This window comes from Delphinus delphis, chromosome 15, assembly GCF_949987515.2.
Source record: "Delphinus delphis chromosome 15, mDelDel1.2, whole genome shotgun sequence".
NCBI lineage: Eukaryota > Metazoa > Chordata > Mammalia > Artiodactyla > Delphinidae > Delphinus > Delphinus delphis.
The window spans coordinates 28,306,636-28,323,470 of NC_082697.1; positions in this window are offsets into that span (position 1 = coordinate 28,306,636).

Below are 16,835 nucleotides of genomic sequence, written 5' to 3' on the forward strand. Positions count from 1 at the left end.
GCTGTGCTGCTGATCTGTGCCAGGCCCGGGGCCTCCCGTGGACCCTCCAGGGCAGCTTCCAGGTGGAAGAGTGGGGGCCACGTGATAGAGCCCCCCAGGCCCTGAACACCTGTGTGGCAGAGATGGGATTCTGAGTCCGCCACAGCCCCAGTTTAGGGCACAGTGACGGGCCTGTATCTCAATGACTGCTTCCTCCTCCCCTCAGGAGGATCCGGTAGGCTGAGCACTAAGCCATTTACTCGATGGGGAAACAGAGACTTGGAAAAGCAAGATGACTGGGCCAAGAAGCCGGGCCACAGGGAGCAGGCTTAGGGTCTGCCTGAGACTAGTCCACAAACCAGCCTGAGCTCTAGGCACTGGGCTCCCTCGACTCCAGCTCACGGTCCTGAAGACAAGACTGTTCTGGGACTTAAACCCCCCTGGAAAATACATAAAGTTCACCTTTGTGGGTTTCCAGTGGGCTGGCCAACAGAGTCCCCCAAAACTGGAAAAAAGTGTTTTTGTTAGGCCTTTAGAGTCATTAACAAAGAATGGATGATCAATCTGGGGGGACGGGGGGGACCACCCTGCAATTCACGGTCACGGTGTTCATTAAGTGTATTTTTGAAAGAATGTTATTTGAGAGCAAGATTCCTATGGAACTCCCACCCTTTGTTATGGGATGCAATTAAGAGATGGGGAGAAAAGCAGTGGACAGAGAGATGGAGGTGAAAAGACAGAGAGAGAGAGAGAGAGAGAGAGAGGATGAGAGGGAAAGAGAATGGCAGAGAGTTGCATATGGAGAGAAAGAGATAAAGACGCCTAGAAAAGCAGAGAGTGAGATGACAGCCCATGTGGGAAAAGAAAATACAGATGAGAAGCAGAGATGGGGAGGGGCCGAATGGGAATGAGAGGGAGAAGGTATAAGGAAGGGGAAGGGGGAGGAGAGGGGAAAAGAAGAGGGATGGAGAGAAGGCAGAGAGGAAGTGGATCTTGATCAGGAGGTTGACCTACTATGTGACTCACAAACACCAATTCCCTCCTCCCACGACCCTCTGATCTGCCCTGTGTTTCTAGTGGCCGGTGGACCAGTGGCCCAACCACATAATAACTGCTTTGTAACCTCTTGTCAGGTTAAATCAAACTGTCCAGTAATAGGCCAAGGGGCCAAATGCCTATGGGCACATTGCCCCCTGGTGAACACGCCTGCGGCCTGCAGTGACCACTCTGGCCAAGAGAACGTCTGGAAGGATTCAGGGAGAGGACTCCAGAGCCAGGAGATGTACCTCGTGGCCTTGGGCCTTTACCCTGCTGCCAGGAGCTTCCATCTGAGCTCCGGCTGGAGTGATGAATGACGTCTAACTTCATAGGACCCGGGGACACCTCTCCATCTCCAGGGCCTGATCCTGGGCTTACCTGGGTGTCTCCAGAAACGTTTACTGCCTGCCACAACGGGCAGCTCTGTCTCGCTGTAATCGTTTTAGCCCTTTTTCGGACCCAGTGAGATTAACCAACATTTATGGGCTGGGATGAGGGACAACGGTGAGAGATAATCAGCTAGCTGACTGCACTTTCTCAGACATGCGTTGGAATCAAGCCACCAACTATTGATCCCACTCAGAAGATGGAAGACATCTAATAAATACAATAATTGTGCAAGAATGACCCAAGAGGTGGGCCGTGGGCGGGAAAGTTAGGAAGGATCGATCGAGAAGAGACTTCGAGATCCTGCGGTGGCAGCTGAAGACATAAAATCTTCTGTTGGTGTGGAGAGAAGGGGGTGGGGTTGGGAGAGGAGGGCCAGTCCCCCAAACAGAAATGTTAGACCTTAGATCTTATTTCCTGGACGTAGCACACAGCATGATGGAGTGGGATGATCAAGGATGCTATCATAGGTTGGGGGAAGGGGAGGGCTCCAGTTCTGCCGCTCTGGACAGTGAAAACTTGAGCGGTCACACTAGCATTTCCTGAGTACCTACTAAATGCCAGGCCTATTACTGTATCCCATGGGAACCTCCAGTAACCTCAGGAGGTGAATATTATTGTCCTTACTGCTCAGGGAGCGCTACTGTCCCCAGTCACACAGCAAATGAGTGGTAGGACCGGGGACCTGAACCCAGCACTGTCTCGGGTGTTATGAGACACACATTTAGAGGTTATATGAAAAATTCCCAGCTCCTCAAGAGCCTAAACCCTCCCCGCGTGCCTAGGGGATGGCAAATTTCTCGAACAGTTCCAGAGCTGGTCCCTTTGCCCACTCTGCTAGAACGTGCTGGGTACTGCTAAGAAGACTCTGAAGTATCCCTCTTCCAGCTGTAGCGGAAACATGGGATTCGCCTGCCACCCTCTAGCTCATCTGGGGCAAAGCCGTGGGCTTGAGATCCCTTCAGCAACCTCCCCCAGCAGCACAGCTTGCCCTGCTTGGGCTGCTGCAGCAGCTCCCCCACGCAGATCTCAAAGCCTGGAGATAAATGACCTGCAAAAATAGAACAAAAGGCAAGGTGGAGTGGGACCGGGGGGGGGGGGGGCGGGGGGGGGCGGGGGGGGAGGGGGGGCGCGGGGAGAAGGTGAGGGGAAAAGAGATAGAAGGTGCAGCGATGGGAGGGGGAGCAGGGGAAAAAAATAAAGAGAAGCAGATTGACATTCTGAAACGTTTTTGCAACGGATCGTAACTGGAAAGCCTGTCAAATTAGAAAGACAAGCCTTGGTATATTTTCCCAACCCTTGGAAGAAAGACGTTAACGAAGACTTTCGGTCTGTGGGAGGGGAACTGAAATCAGATCCAATAACCTGAAGAGGTCGTTTCCTTGGGAAGCTTGGAGGCTTAATAAGGAATGTTTGTAAAGTTTGGAGAGATTCTAGGTAAAAGATACCCAGGAAAAAGTACGAGGTCACAGAATTTACTATTCAATCTTGGAGTCACAGCAGGCTTTTTTTCCCTGAAGCTCACCAGCCTTTCTTGCAAATCAAACTTTGAGATTCTATACTACTTTCTTTGAATGCGGATACCTTTACCGGTGAGAAAATGCCTTTCCCATCTGAGTTTCCTCCCTGCTTAACCTTGACTCCTCTGGCTGTAATTTACATGAAAGCAACAAGTCCTCTCAAAGTAAAATTGACAAGAAAAATCCTGCTAAGCCTGGGTCTCCTGGCATGTTGTCACTTTCTCTCCCCATTCCCCTCCCAGCAAAACAACCCCAAACTTCATTTCTGTGTAAAATTACATCATAGGAAGCCACTCAAGGCAGCACCCTGTCAGCGATTAAACACGATCCAAAAAGAATGAAAAGGCTGAACCTGGCTGTACCTTGATGTACACGATACATGGTAAATGCCAGAGCCCTGACGTCTCATTAATGTCCCCAAGCTCTTGTTCTTAAGTCCAGCGAGAATCACTGACCTTTAAAATTACTCTGATTAGCTAAACCTCTCCCTTCTTCCACCCAGGGCATCCCGTTCTCGCATGGGCACCACCATGGGGAGGCAGCCTCCCAGGGAACGAAGACCCCCACCCCCGGCCGAAACCGAGGAGTGGTCCTCTTGGGAGGGAGCGACCCATCTGTTTAAAACAGGGCTGTACGGAGAGGGGAATTCCAAAGAGCAGTCCATCTCAAACTGATGCGGCTTTTGTAAACTAGCCTCATAACTCTTACTACCTCTGCCAGATAATCAGACCCAAACCGGAAATTCCCCAGCCCAAGCTCCCACCCTCTCCAGGTTCAGAGAATCAGGAAAAATAAATAAAACCAAGAGAGAGGGTTCCAACACCCTCTGGATATTACCTGTGCTCCCCTTTGTCCCTGGGCAGCTTCTGGCCGAGCAGGTGGGAGGGTGGTGGCTGCAGGTGGCCGGAAGACCCAAGGATGGTCCTGACTCTGGTCCAGAAGGAGGTGCCAAAGGGGTGGCTGTGAGCACAGCCAAAGCCCCTTAGAATGGCAGTTCTGGTGCCTCGGCCCCGCTTTTATGGACTAGAACCTCCCCCTGTCGCTCAGTCCTTGCTCAGCACAGGCTGCTCAGAGCCAATGGGAAAGTAGCTCAGAGCAGTCAGAGACGCAGACCCCTGGGCCCTTCAACTCCCTGGGCCCGACACAATAGGCTTCTCTTCGTGACCGAGCGTGTGGAGGAGGCAGGCAGCCGCGCTGGGAGGGGGTGGTTTCTGGGTGTAGTGCTGTTTGTCACTTGAAATCCGGCCACTTCAGTCTTTGATGCATTTCCAGAAGAGTGTCACAGAAAAAGAGAGAGAGACATGGGGAAGGACAGAGCGAGGAAGAGTTAGAGACACAGAGAGAGACTCAGAGAGAGAGACAGACAGACAGATATAGAGACAGAGATAGAGATAAACAGACAGACAACTAGACATAGAGACAGATGGAGACAGAACGAGATGAGAGAGTCAGAGAGAGAGAGACAGACAGAGAGACGGATGGACACAGACAGAGGGAGAGAGAGTCAAAGAAACAGAGAGCAAAACAGAAAGGTTCAGAGAGAATCAGTAACAGAGAGACTGTGTCAGATGACAGTTAGGGATACAGACAAAGCAGGGGAGAACGAGTCAGAAAAACACGGAGACACAAGGAGAGTGTCAGCTCTCAGAGATGAGGAAGCCCAAAGAGACAGGTAGAAACAGAGAGACAGAGGAAGAGGGATAAGGAAGCCAGGACACAAGACAAACTCAGAAGCCACACGACAAACAGATGCAGAGACAGAGGCTGCAAGAGTCCTGTGAGAAGAAAGACAAGACGCAGAGGAAGCCAGCAGGGGCGTGCGTGGCCCTGTGTTGTGTGCTGTGGCAGCCGCGTGCATGGCTGGTGCATGCGTGTGCTGGAATGTTTTTGTGTGTACATTTGCCTGCAACCGACAGTCGACTCCGGTACATGCCAGAGCTGGTGCCAGGCACAACCAGCCCTGGCAAAAGCACAGCCCTTCCCCAGCAGCCAGGAGCTGCGGTTTACTTTTCTCTGGCGGCAACACAGAATGAATATCATGAAATCCTCCTCAGAATCTGGGCCACGATGTGCGTTTGCACGCACTCCAGGCGGGGAGGCAAACCCTCCTCGTGTGCACCTTGGCCCCATGCCAGCAGCAGCTTGAAGGCTGTACTCTTCATGGCTACAAATACCTTCCAGAACATAGGGGGGTCTCTGAGTTTGGAAGAGAACATGCTTCTCCCCTCAATCAACAGCAGATAAGCAGTTTATGGTGGGCGGCACGGCTGTTTCACAAGTCAGGCAGGGGCTGCCCATTTCGTGGGTACCTATGCTGCATCGGGCAGTTAGCCAACCTTGCTGGGTTTAATCTCCATGACCTGGCCAGGTAGTGAATATTATTCACATTTTGCGGATGAGGAAAAAGAGGCTAGAGGGCTGAGAAACTTGCTTAAAGACACACAGCAAGTAAGTCACCAAGCGAGGATCCAAACCCAGGTTCATCTGACCCTGCTCACTCCCTCACCCTTCCTTCTCTGGGAATGTTCCTCCACCTGCCCAGTATAGCAGAGGCTACACTATTTAGGATGTGGATTTGATTCCCAGCTCTCGCTCACCAGGGGAGAGACCATAGACAAGTTTCCAGCCTCAGCTCCAGTTTGCTTATCTGTAAAATGGAGATAACAGTATCTAGATCTTGTGAGGCTGAAACAAGAGGACGTGCGACACAGCACGTGATGAATGTCCCATGACCATTGGTCTTGATGATCAGTGATGTCATTCCTGCTCTGACGCACCACACTTCTCAGGGGCATCGTCCTCTCTCTACACCTGGTTCATTACAAGCTGGAAGATGCGAGGGGCCGTTCACTGGGCACCGACTACGTTTCAGACACTTCTGCACGGTTCACTGTATACTCACAACAAGCAACAGGTGGTCTGCATGCCGCAATGCATCCTCAAACCGATTAGGCAGCTGAAGTTCAGGGAGGCCCCAGACACACAGAGAGGGAGAAGGAGTTGAACCCAGCCCTTCGGGCCCCAAAGCTCGGCTCCCACACATCCCCCTCCAGCTTTGAGATGAGGTCTCCCTCCTCCCTTCCAGAGAGGACTCTTTGGAATCTGATCTTGTCCCCCTTTCCTTCCTTGTCCCATTTCCCAGGCAGCATGTAGGGTCTGACAGGCAGAGGCAAAGACCCCAAGTACCTGGCCGTGGCTGTGGCCATGGCCGTGGCCCCAGTTCAGGGAGTGCCTGGCCGTACCTCAGGCCACCTCCCTTCCTGGCGACCCAGAGGGCTTGGCTAGAGAATGTTCACTGCCACCTGGGGATCTGGGAACTGGGGTGGCTTCTTAACCCCCAAAGCCAAATCCTCACCCCAGCGGCTCTCTGTCCTCCTTACTGTTCACCTCCTCTTCCCCTCTACCTCTATAAGCTCTTGGTAATAACCTCGAATAGAGAAAGGCCCTAAGATATGGGGTACCCATTCCCGGAAGCCAGCAGGCACTGGAAGAATAGAGGCGTAGGGCCTCTCTTGACTATTATTCATCATAAAGAGAAGTAAAAACAGCAAGTGTAGAGATGCTGCAGAAATCCTGCTTTAAGTCATTAATGTTTCATATCCTTCACCCCCGAGTCTATTGTCAGCCGCAAGAGCAAATGGCTCATTCACTTGCTTTTCCTTTCCTTCTGCAACGTCCTTTACACACATGCAGGACAAGGCCAGGAACAGCCTTCTCCCCTAGTCCTAGAGGAGTTCATCCTGAAGCTCACCCCCGCCAGGCTTGGCGATGCTCTGTCACGTCGCAGGCCCCACGGCAGCAGCACGTGGGATAGGAAACCACAGAACTGGAACAAGCTCACTTGGGCTCGAATCCCAATGCCCCCGCCGACTACCTGGTAGTGACTGGTGGATTCCTGGCCTCCCTGAGCCCCCGAGTCATCTGGAGACAGGGGGACGGCACCCGCCTAATGCAGGGTCAGGACTAACCTGAGCTCTGCCGTGTCCTCAGGGCACACGTCTCTGATTGAGATCTTGATGTGAACCAAAAGCAAAGGCTGAAGAGAAGGAGGTATTTGAAACCACCAGCCCTCAAACCGTTCTGTTGGGGAGGAATAAGGAAGAACTTGGCAGAAGATAGACAAGTGAAAAAATAAAGCCAGCTTTTCTTAAGGCCGCCCTGCCTGCCAGGCCCTGTTGTCAACCATTCACAGTTATTAACACATTTGATTTTCCCAACAACCCTGCAATTAGATGCGGTTCCCACCCCGCTTTACAGATAAGGGACAGAGGCTGCGTGAAGGTATGAAGTGGTGCAGCTAGAAAACGGCAGAGCCCATGGACTCCAGGCTGTGCCCCAACCTGAGCTGTATTGCTTCCCAGCTTCTCCCCACCCTGGTTCCGTCTCATTCACAAAGATCTGTGTATTTCCTTTATCCACCTGTTGCACTGGAAGGTGGGGACAGCTGATGTGGTTCACTCGGGAGGATTCCAGTGGAAGTTAGGAATTTAGTGCCCACCCTCGGCTCAGCTTCCAGTCTTCACGCCACAGTGTGCCCAGTGCGGCTCTCAGAGGACCTGCACCAGCTGCTGGCTATGGGAGCCGCGTCTGTGTGTGGCCCCCACGGGACAGAGGAAGTCAGAAGCTGTGCTTAAGATGTAGCAATGCTCAGTCTCTCTCTCTCTCTCTCTCTCTCTCTCTCTCTCTCTCTCTCCCTCTCTCTCCCTCTCTCTCTCTCTCATACTCAGTCCAGGTTGGGAGGCAGATGTAGTAACAGGCCATTCCTAGAGTTATGACGAGTACAGGACTGGAAGGAGACTGGGATCACTGTGGGAACACAGAAGAAGGGCTCCCAACTCAGCTCAGTGGGGGCCTGGGGAGGAGCAGAGTCAGGGAGGTGAGAGCCAGGTGAACTGATGCAGGAGTAGCAATTGTCCAGGCAAAAGGAGGGAAGGGCATTCTGGGCAGAGGGAACAGCTCAGGCAAAGGCCTGGCAGCAAGGAGAGTTGAGGAGAAGTCATCGTTGACCACCCTCTTTCTCTGGCCCCACATCCAAGTCAGCACACATCTTCACTGTTTGTGGCTCCGTCGCCCAGGGCTGGCCCCCATCACTTCTCTCCTGGATGACTACCCCAGCCCTGTGTCCTCAGCAGCCAGAGAGGTTCTTTCAAAAATGTTAACTCAGATTATACTACACCCCTGTTTAAAACACTCCAGTGGTTTTCATCCCACTTGGAATAAGATCCACAGCCCTCACCTGCAGGTCCCGTTCTCTGCCCACCTCTGCTTCCTGCCCACTAACTGCTCTGCAGCCACCCTGGCTCCCTGCTGCTCCTCAGACGCACCGAACACGTTCCTACTGCAGAGACTTTGCACGTGCTGTGCCTTCCATCTGGAACACCCCTTGCCTTCCTGTTCAGTCCATCACTTCATTTAGCTTTTGGCTTCGATGTCACTTCCTCAAGCAGACCCCCTGCCCACCCTTTGCCCCAGCAGTCCTGATCCCTTGCCCAGCTCTATTTGTCTTCACAGCATTTGTCCCTGGCTAATATGATACATCCGTTTGTCTGGTTATCACCTGTACGCCCTGGTGGAGTGTAAACTATGAGGGCAGGCACATTGTGATGGGGGACGTAGAACGGTACAGCTGCTGTGGAAAAAATGTTGGGTGGTTCCTCAAAATGTTAAATATAGAACCACCATATGGCCCGACAATTCTGCACCTAGGTGTATACCCAAAAGAATTGAAAATAGGGACTCAAGCAGATATTTGTCCAACAATGTTCTTAGCAGCATTATTTACAATAGCCAAAAGAGTAAAACAAACCAGCGTCTGTCAACAGATAAATGGATAAACAAAATGTACTCTATGTACAATGGACTATTATTCAGCCATAAAAAGGAATAAAGTTCTGACACTTGCTACAACATGGATGAACCTCAAAACATTATGTCAAATTCATAGTGACAGAAAGTAGAAAATAAGTTACTACGGGCTGGGAGGAAGTAGAAATAGTGAGTTATTGCTTAAAAGGCACAGAGTTTTTGTTTGGGATGATGAGAAAGTTCTGGAAATGGAGACCATGATGGCTGCACAGCATTATGAATGTACTTAATGATACTAAATTTTACACTTAAAAATGGTGAAGATGGAGGGGGCAGGAAAGGCCTTGGGGAAGCAGGTGCCTGTTTTCCTGGTGGAGGAAAGCTCTCCAGTAGCAACGAGAAGGCAGAGGAAAAGCTGTGTTTCCTTTTCTCAGCCAAGAGTGCAGACAGATACCAACAGCTGAGCTGATGAACTGCAATTGGAGAGAACTTCCCTTTCCCAATGGGCCAAACCTCCCGTCCTCTCCTGTTTCGCCTCGGCTGGCAGCAGGACTTCATCACTGTGGCTAATAGCTTTCGCACATCTGCTTGACGGCCCTCACCCTACTGAGTCACCTCCATGTGTTACGTCATCTCATCCTTATAGCAAACCCCCATGGTGGGTGTGTTATTGCCTTCTTCCGTCAGAGGAAGACACTACACTCAGAGATGCAGTGACTCAGCTAAGGGCACACAGCCCTCAAATGGAAAAGAACCCAAGCTCAAGTTAATCTGATGCCAAAGCCCACGCTGTGAACTCCTACCTCACTGATGCCCAAGAGCAACACGTGCATAAATGCCATTATTCACTGTGCCAGGCACGATGCCAGGAACAAATGGTCTTTAATAAGCTCTCAGCAGCCCTCTGAGGGAAGCACTGTAAGTTCCACTTTGCAGGTAAAGAAACTGAGGCCCAGTGAGGTAAAGTGAGCTCCCACGTAGCACAGCACATTAGGGGTGAAGCCAGGACTTGCACCGAGGTCTGTCTCACTCCAAAGTGTGAGCCCCTCTCTGCTGTGTCACATGTCCCATGATGCTCCTCTGTCACTTCCAGCCACCTGGGAACAGGTCCTGAACCAGAATCCAACCAGCATTTGGCAAGAATGGACACCTGTTTACTGTGTTCTGAATCCTGAACTACAGGCCTCACGTTCACGACCACACACGGGGCCCCCTCTTGACTTCAGCCACAGTGCAACAAGAGGTCAGTGATGGGAAATGTTTCTGCCCAAACGAAAAAGGGAAAAGCCTTAAATCTCAAATCACTGAAACCTTATCACAGCCACCGTGTATCAGGTGCCTGCTGGGTGCTAGGTATTGTACTTTCCCTAAAACACCTCATTTATCCCTCACAACAGCCCTATGACATAGGTGTCATTAACTCCACTTTGCAAATGGGGAACTGAGCTCAGGGCAGTGCAGTCACTTGCCTGAGGTCGCACAGCCAGTAAGTGGTAGAGCCAGGAGCGTCTGCCTCAAAAGCCAGAGCTGTTTTCCCTCATCAAGCTGCCTCTGCAAAACCATCAGTTCTGAAATCCCTCCAGAGAAGCCTGGGCACCAGCAGGAGGAGAGGTCCACCAGGGGATCCCAGATATTAGACCTGAAATGAGACCCTTGATCTGAGAGCTGCCCCTCATCGCCCACAAGCTCCACCAGACACATGGTTCCTAATATCAGCTCTTAAGAAGGGAGTTTCTTTTTGCCAAAAGGCAAGGTTAAATTGCTTTTCTTCTTAATCTATGAATCTCACAGTTTCTCCTAAATCCTCTTGAACTGACAGGTTGCTACCTTTTCTGCATTCATTCCACAAAAAACGCTCCCAGAGAGTAGCTGCCAGAGGCCAGGTTCTCTGCTCAACACCGAGATGCATGGCTGAGAAGACCCAGTCCCTGCCTCTGGGGGCCGCAGTCTGGAGGGGACGACAGAAAGTAAACAGGTAATTTCAGCAGCACGTAGGAAAGTCTGAGATAAGGGTGACTGTGGAATCACAGAGGACAGGTTCCCAAGTCAGCCTGGTGGATCAGGGAAATCATCCTGGAGCTGGAGACCGAGGCTGGGTTTGGGAGACTGGGTAGGAGTATGCCGTGGTGATGGGTCAGGTGCACTGCAGAAGCAGGAGACATCCCTGGCTTTTATAAGCAAAAAGAGATTCAACATAGGGAACTGGGAAACTTTAACAGGTGTTGGCTGGGGGAGAGGTGGGTATGGAACTGCTGGAGGAGTAGACTGGGCCTCCGGGAGCGCTTCCAGAGCACTGCAGGGCCTCCAGCCACACAGCCAGAAAGCAGGCCAACAGGACGCAACCCCTGCCTGTCGTGCGTTCACGAACCCACCACCACCTTATGACCCAGGGGTCTGGAAGCTGGGGCCAGCCTCTCAGCACTCCCGGGGGTAGGCACTGGGCCCTGAGATGCTGCTGCAGGACCCCCACACCCCCACGACTACTCTGGCTGGACGAAGCGGCCAAAGCAGCGGCAAGACGGCCTCCATTTCATTCCATCACGTTGGTCGCACACAAGTCTAGCTATTGGCAGAACGTTAATTTGCACCCAGAACCCTAGCTGCACAGGAGTCTAGGGAAAATAGTTTTCACTTCTGCAGTCCAGGAAGGTACACAATAAAGAAGCAGAAGGAGGTGGGATTGGGAGCCGAGGACCGAGCAGGCACATCAGCCGCATAGAGGAAGGAAAGAAGAAAAGTGCCATAGGCCCGACGGACACATATCTCTTCCGCCCCTGCCCCCACTTCCCCCGCCCCACACCCCCTGCCTTGAGCCTTTTTGCAGGTCAACACTCCCCAGGTGGCGTGGGAGCCGCCCACAAAACTGCTGCCCCGTGGCCCACGCTGTCAGAGCGGGTAGAACCCACCAGACTAATGAATCCAAACTGTGATTTTAGTGATGGGGATACTGAGGTCCAGAGAGGAGGAGCTACTGTCGTAAGGCTGCTCAACCACGGAAGGGCCAGCTGGGCCTAGAACTCAGCTGTTGCCACCACATCACTCTGCTTCACATTCTGGGGCTCGCCCTGCCAGGGCTGGGGCTTGGCTGGAGCTGAGGCAGGTGGGAAAAGCTCAGCCTCTGGAGTCAGACTGGAGCTCTCTTCCTGGCTCTGCTCCTCCCAGCTGCATGGCCCCAGGCAAGTTACTTGAGCCCAGCTGCCTCTTCTATGAGCCGGGGCATAGTGGTAGCACAGAGTTGTGATGAGAACCCAGCTAATATATGTAAGAGGACATAGAGTAAGTACTCTCTAATGGAGCTAGTATGACTAGTTCTACAATACTATTGTTCATTTATAAACTGCTATTATTATTATTAATAGTAGATAATCTTCCCCAGTTCAAGAGGAAAAAATTGTAAAGGTTTTAAGTGGTTTAACCTTCATTTCTTTTTCTTCTCCTACATCACAGCAGCATCAAAACACCTGCCCTGTAACTGCTTGCATCATCCTAGCCCACCGACACTTATCATTTTCCAGCTACACATCGAGATTCCTCCCCTCATAAAGGTCCTCAGAAATATACACCCAGAGACCCACAAGGATCCTCAGGCCCACACGCATAGAGTCACACCAAACACACACGGATGTACACACACAGAGAGAGGAATGGACAGATAGTTAGACACACAAACTAACATAATCACGTACACAGATTGTTTTCACCAGCCAGCACTTCCAGACACTCTCTCTCTCTCTCTCTCTCTCTCATACACACACAGACACACACACACAGTCACCACAGCAGCACACATGCAAATAAACCCTCTGATGCACACCTCACGCCCCCAGTTCTGTGGCACATCCAGGAATATTGAAAGTTGCAGGAAGGGCAGCTGGGAGGCCCTGTTTCTGACTTCCCTTTGAATAACTGGTCAGCAACAGCTCAGGGCTCCCCACAGCCCTTGTAGAAGGATCTTTATCAGTCTAATTCCTAGTCTTCAGCCTGGAATCCAGCTCAGATAAAATAATTAATTTTCCATTATAGCCTCTCTCTCTCTGAGTCATCCTTACAAGTCCCTGGAATAATGGCATTTAAGAACGGAGCTTTCGGGCTTCCCTGATGGCACAGTGGTTAAGAATCCACCTGCCAGTGCAGAGGACACAGGTTTGAGCCCTGGTGTGGGAAGATCCCACATGTCACGGAGCAACTAAGCCCTTGCGCCACAACTACTGAAGCCTGCACGCCTAGAGCCCGTGCTCTGCAACAAGAGAAGCCACCGCAGTGAGAAGCTCTCGCACCGCGAGGAAGAATAGCCCTCGCTCTCCGCAACTGGAGAAAGCCCGTGCGCAGCAACGAAGACCCAGTGCGGCCAAAAATAAATAAATAAGTAAATAAATTTATATATTAAAAAAAAAAGAGTTTTCTGAACACCCCAAATCCATACAGAAAAGTTCAGCTCCCTTGGTGAAGCACTTACGTGCCAGGGAGGGTGCATGGAGAAATGCAGTTTCCACATTTGAGAAAAGTAAGTGGGAGGGAATATCAGACAGCAGTGCAGTGCAGATCATCATTTAAGTAAAATCCCCGCAGGGCTCCTTGGCAGTGTTAAATCACTCTGTGCCTCTATGGAGGTGTCTCAAAACAGCTTCTCTCCTTTCTTCTGCTTTACCATTGAGAAAAACAGTGTGGAGTAGTGGAAACATGCTGGGGTTTGATCCTGGCCTCGAGTCTGATCACCATTTCTGGACTATGTAGCGTACCTCTCTGAGTAACAGCTACTTTGTCAACAAAGATTAAGAGCAAGGGTTCCAGAGTCAGGCTGCCTCGCTCAGTCCCTGACTAGCTGTGTGATCTTTAGCAAATTACTTAATCTCTCCGGGCTTTAATTTTCTTACCTTTGAAATAGGAATAATAATGACACTTACCTCACAGGGTTTTTGCAAGTATAAATTAATTCTTATTTGTCAGATGAATAAACATTATTCTGCCAAAATCTCAAAGATGCTGATGATTGTGCAGCAACAAGGCCAGGGGTATAAAATTCCTTGCAACCTAGGACCAGTGAGGGAGGGACTCTTCTCGTCTGGTAGGATTTTGCTGGGGACTTGGTAGTCTTCTTATGGGGATGATAAGGAAATTCCAACTACTTCATATTCTTAGCAAAGATGCCTGGAATGTGCATTCCTTTCCCTGTGCCGTCTGGCAGAAAGTAGCCCACACTGCTTCACTCCTGTTACTGAACCTCAGTGGTGGGCGTGCTTTTCTAAAGTACCTATTGCTAAGGTGCAGCCTACTCTAGACCAGTGTTGTTCCTGTCTCTCAAGAGGCCCTATTGGAGAGCAGATAGAAATCAGAGGAAGTGGCTTTGCCTGAGCTTCTGCTATCTGGAGCTTCTTACTTGCCTTTAAACATTCTGGTTCCATCAGTTGACTCCTTCCCTCTTCTCCTCAGCTCCTAGAGCAAAGACTAGTATTAAACAGTGATCTTTGGGGAGATCAGCTCTGTGCTTTGTGATCACCTAGAGAGGTGGGATAGGGAGGGTGGGAGGGAGGGAGACGCAAGAGGGAAGAGATATGGGGACATATGTATATGTCTAACTGATTCACTTCGTTATAAAGCAGAAACTAACACACCATTGTAAAGCAATTATACTCCAATAAAGATGTTAAAAAGAAATTCCCAAGCTGTAACGATAAAATACAAGGAATCGCATTATTAAAGCAAAACCAAAGCTGTGATATTAGAAGTCCTTGTTATTTTAAGAAGAACAAAATGTCATGTTTTTCCTTATCAAAATTTTTTTCTTACATAACTAACTCTGTGATAAACTCAGTCTGGACGTTCTGTGAAAAAAAACAAAACAAACAAAACCAATGATCTTTGGGTACATAGTATGTACCCAGAAAATGTTGGCTGAATAAATAGTACATCACTAACTCCCACTAGCCTCCATTAATTAGATCTTTAGACATGGTGAGATCTATAAATCAGGAGCTCTAATTATCCTTGTGTCCCTGGTGGCATCCAGACTATTGTGGTTTATCCATGGCAGGTACAGCAGTCACTGTCATTTTGTAAGTGTTTCTTCTATTCTGAGCATCTTGTTTTGTCCTCCTCAAGACACAGATGTGGTCTCTGTGCATTTACCCATCCTTTTCTAATGTCCTCTTTGATAAATCTGCTCCATCTGCATTGGCATCTTTGCTGTTCCTTGGACATGCTATCTTCTTCCCACATCTTTTTGGTCTTCTTGTGCCCTCTGCCTGGAACACTGCCTTTCCCCAATATTTATATGTCTCATTATTTCAGTTAGTTCACATTTATGTTCAAATGTCACTCCTTAAAGAGGTCTCTCATAATCATCTTATCTAAGAGAGCATTTCCTATTATTATCTATCCTTTGCCTGGAATTATACTACGCACTCATTTGTACATTTGTTTATTGTATGTCTCCCCCACTGGAATGTAAGTTCTGGGAAGTCAGTTACCTTGTCTTTCTTGTACTTGACTGTATCTGGAGTTCCTATAACAGTGCCAGACCATGGTAGGCACTCAATAAATATTTATAGAATGAATGAATGAACAAACATATTATCACTTGAAATACTGGTCAAAATGAACTCTTGGAACTCACCCAACTACAGACTGTGAATCTCAGGCCCTATGTCTCTGGTTTCCCCATAGCCAGTTCTGACTCAGATCTGCCCACATTCTTGGGTGACAGACATGGATGAAATCAGCTGGGGGAGGCATCTATGACTGATGCTTTTTCCTAGCCCAGGAATAAGCTGGAAAAGGGGCCCACCAATTTTCAACAACACTTTAAAATAGGACTTTATAGGGCTATGGGCTCCCAGTACCTCCCAGCATTGTAGAGATTATCACCCTGTGTGGTTTTTAACCTATACCTGCCGTGTCTCCAGCTAGCAAGAAATGCAAGTGGGGACAGCTGGAAAAAGAAACATCAGCTTTGAATTCCAAGATATGGCAAAATGAAGATGTCACTATTAGCCAGTGAAAAGTTGGCTCATTCTTCCCCTCTCTACTCACTTCCCCTGGGCTCCATTTTCTGCCTCAGCACCTGCGCTGCCTCATATTGAGAAGCAGGAATTTGCTTTTCAGTACCACGGACAGCAATCTGCTGGCAGCCGGGAGGCAGAGTGAGCCAGACTTTGGGGCATACATGGAGCCAAACAAATATTGACTGAGCACATCCTGGGGCCAGGCACACTGGAGAATACAAAGATTTATGTGGTCTTGACCTTCAGATAACTTAATCTCTTCAGGTCATCAACATTCCTAGACTGATACAGCTGGGGCAAGGCTCCAAGCCTTCTGATACTTGAAAAGTGGGAAGAATCAAAGGGAAAATGTTTTCTTTTCCAACAATTGAATTTCACATATGTGCGTTCACATATGTCATCTAATTTTCTCACTAGACTACCACCCTCAAAGAGAACAGTTATTGCAATGTCCTATGCACTGTTACATTCCAAGTGCCCAGCAAGGTATATGGCAGATACTCAGTAGTTTTTGAATGGATGTGTGAAGGAATTCTTATAAAATCCCATTTTACTCTTTGTCTTTTTACCCTTATTTTACAGATGAGAAATCTGAGGCTGGGAAAACTACCTTCTCGTGACAGCTATTAAGTGGCAGAGCTTGGATTAGAAACCAGGGCTTCCAGATTTCACGCTAAACTGCCAATCAGAGGCACTTACTATGTGCTGGGCATTCTTGGGTCCTACAAAAAAGTTCTAGCCACAGAGAGACTAGTTCTTACCTTAACATAGACTTTGAGTAAATCCCAACCTTGAGTAAATCCCGTTTTTCTTTCTGGCATTAGTTTCCCCATATGTAAAATGAGGGAAGGAGGTTGGTGTGGACTAAGGGCTCCCCTCTCCCTGCACCCCCCCACCCCCAAACGGGATCAGGCATCTGCAGTAGTTGAGAAAGGATACCAGCAGGGGGCGTTATGAAATGAATTTGAAACGTCCTCCCCGTGCCTCAGCAGGGCGTCAAACGAGAAGTACTGTATTAATATCCCAACAGACTTCTGGCTCCTTTTTCATCTTCCTGCTATAACCAGAACTTGTGCGCAAGCCGTGCAGGCTCTATTCTTTTTAG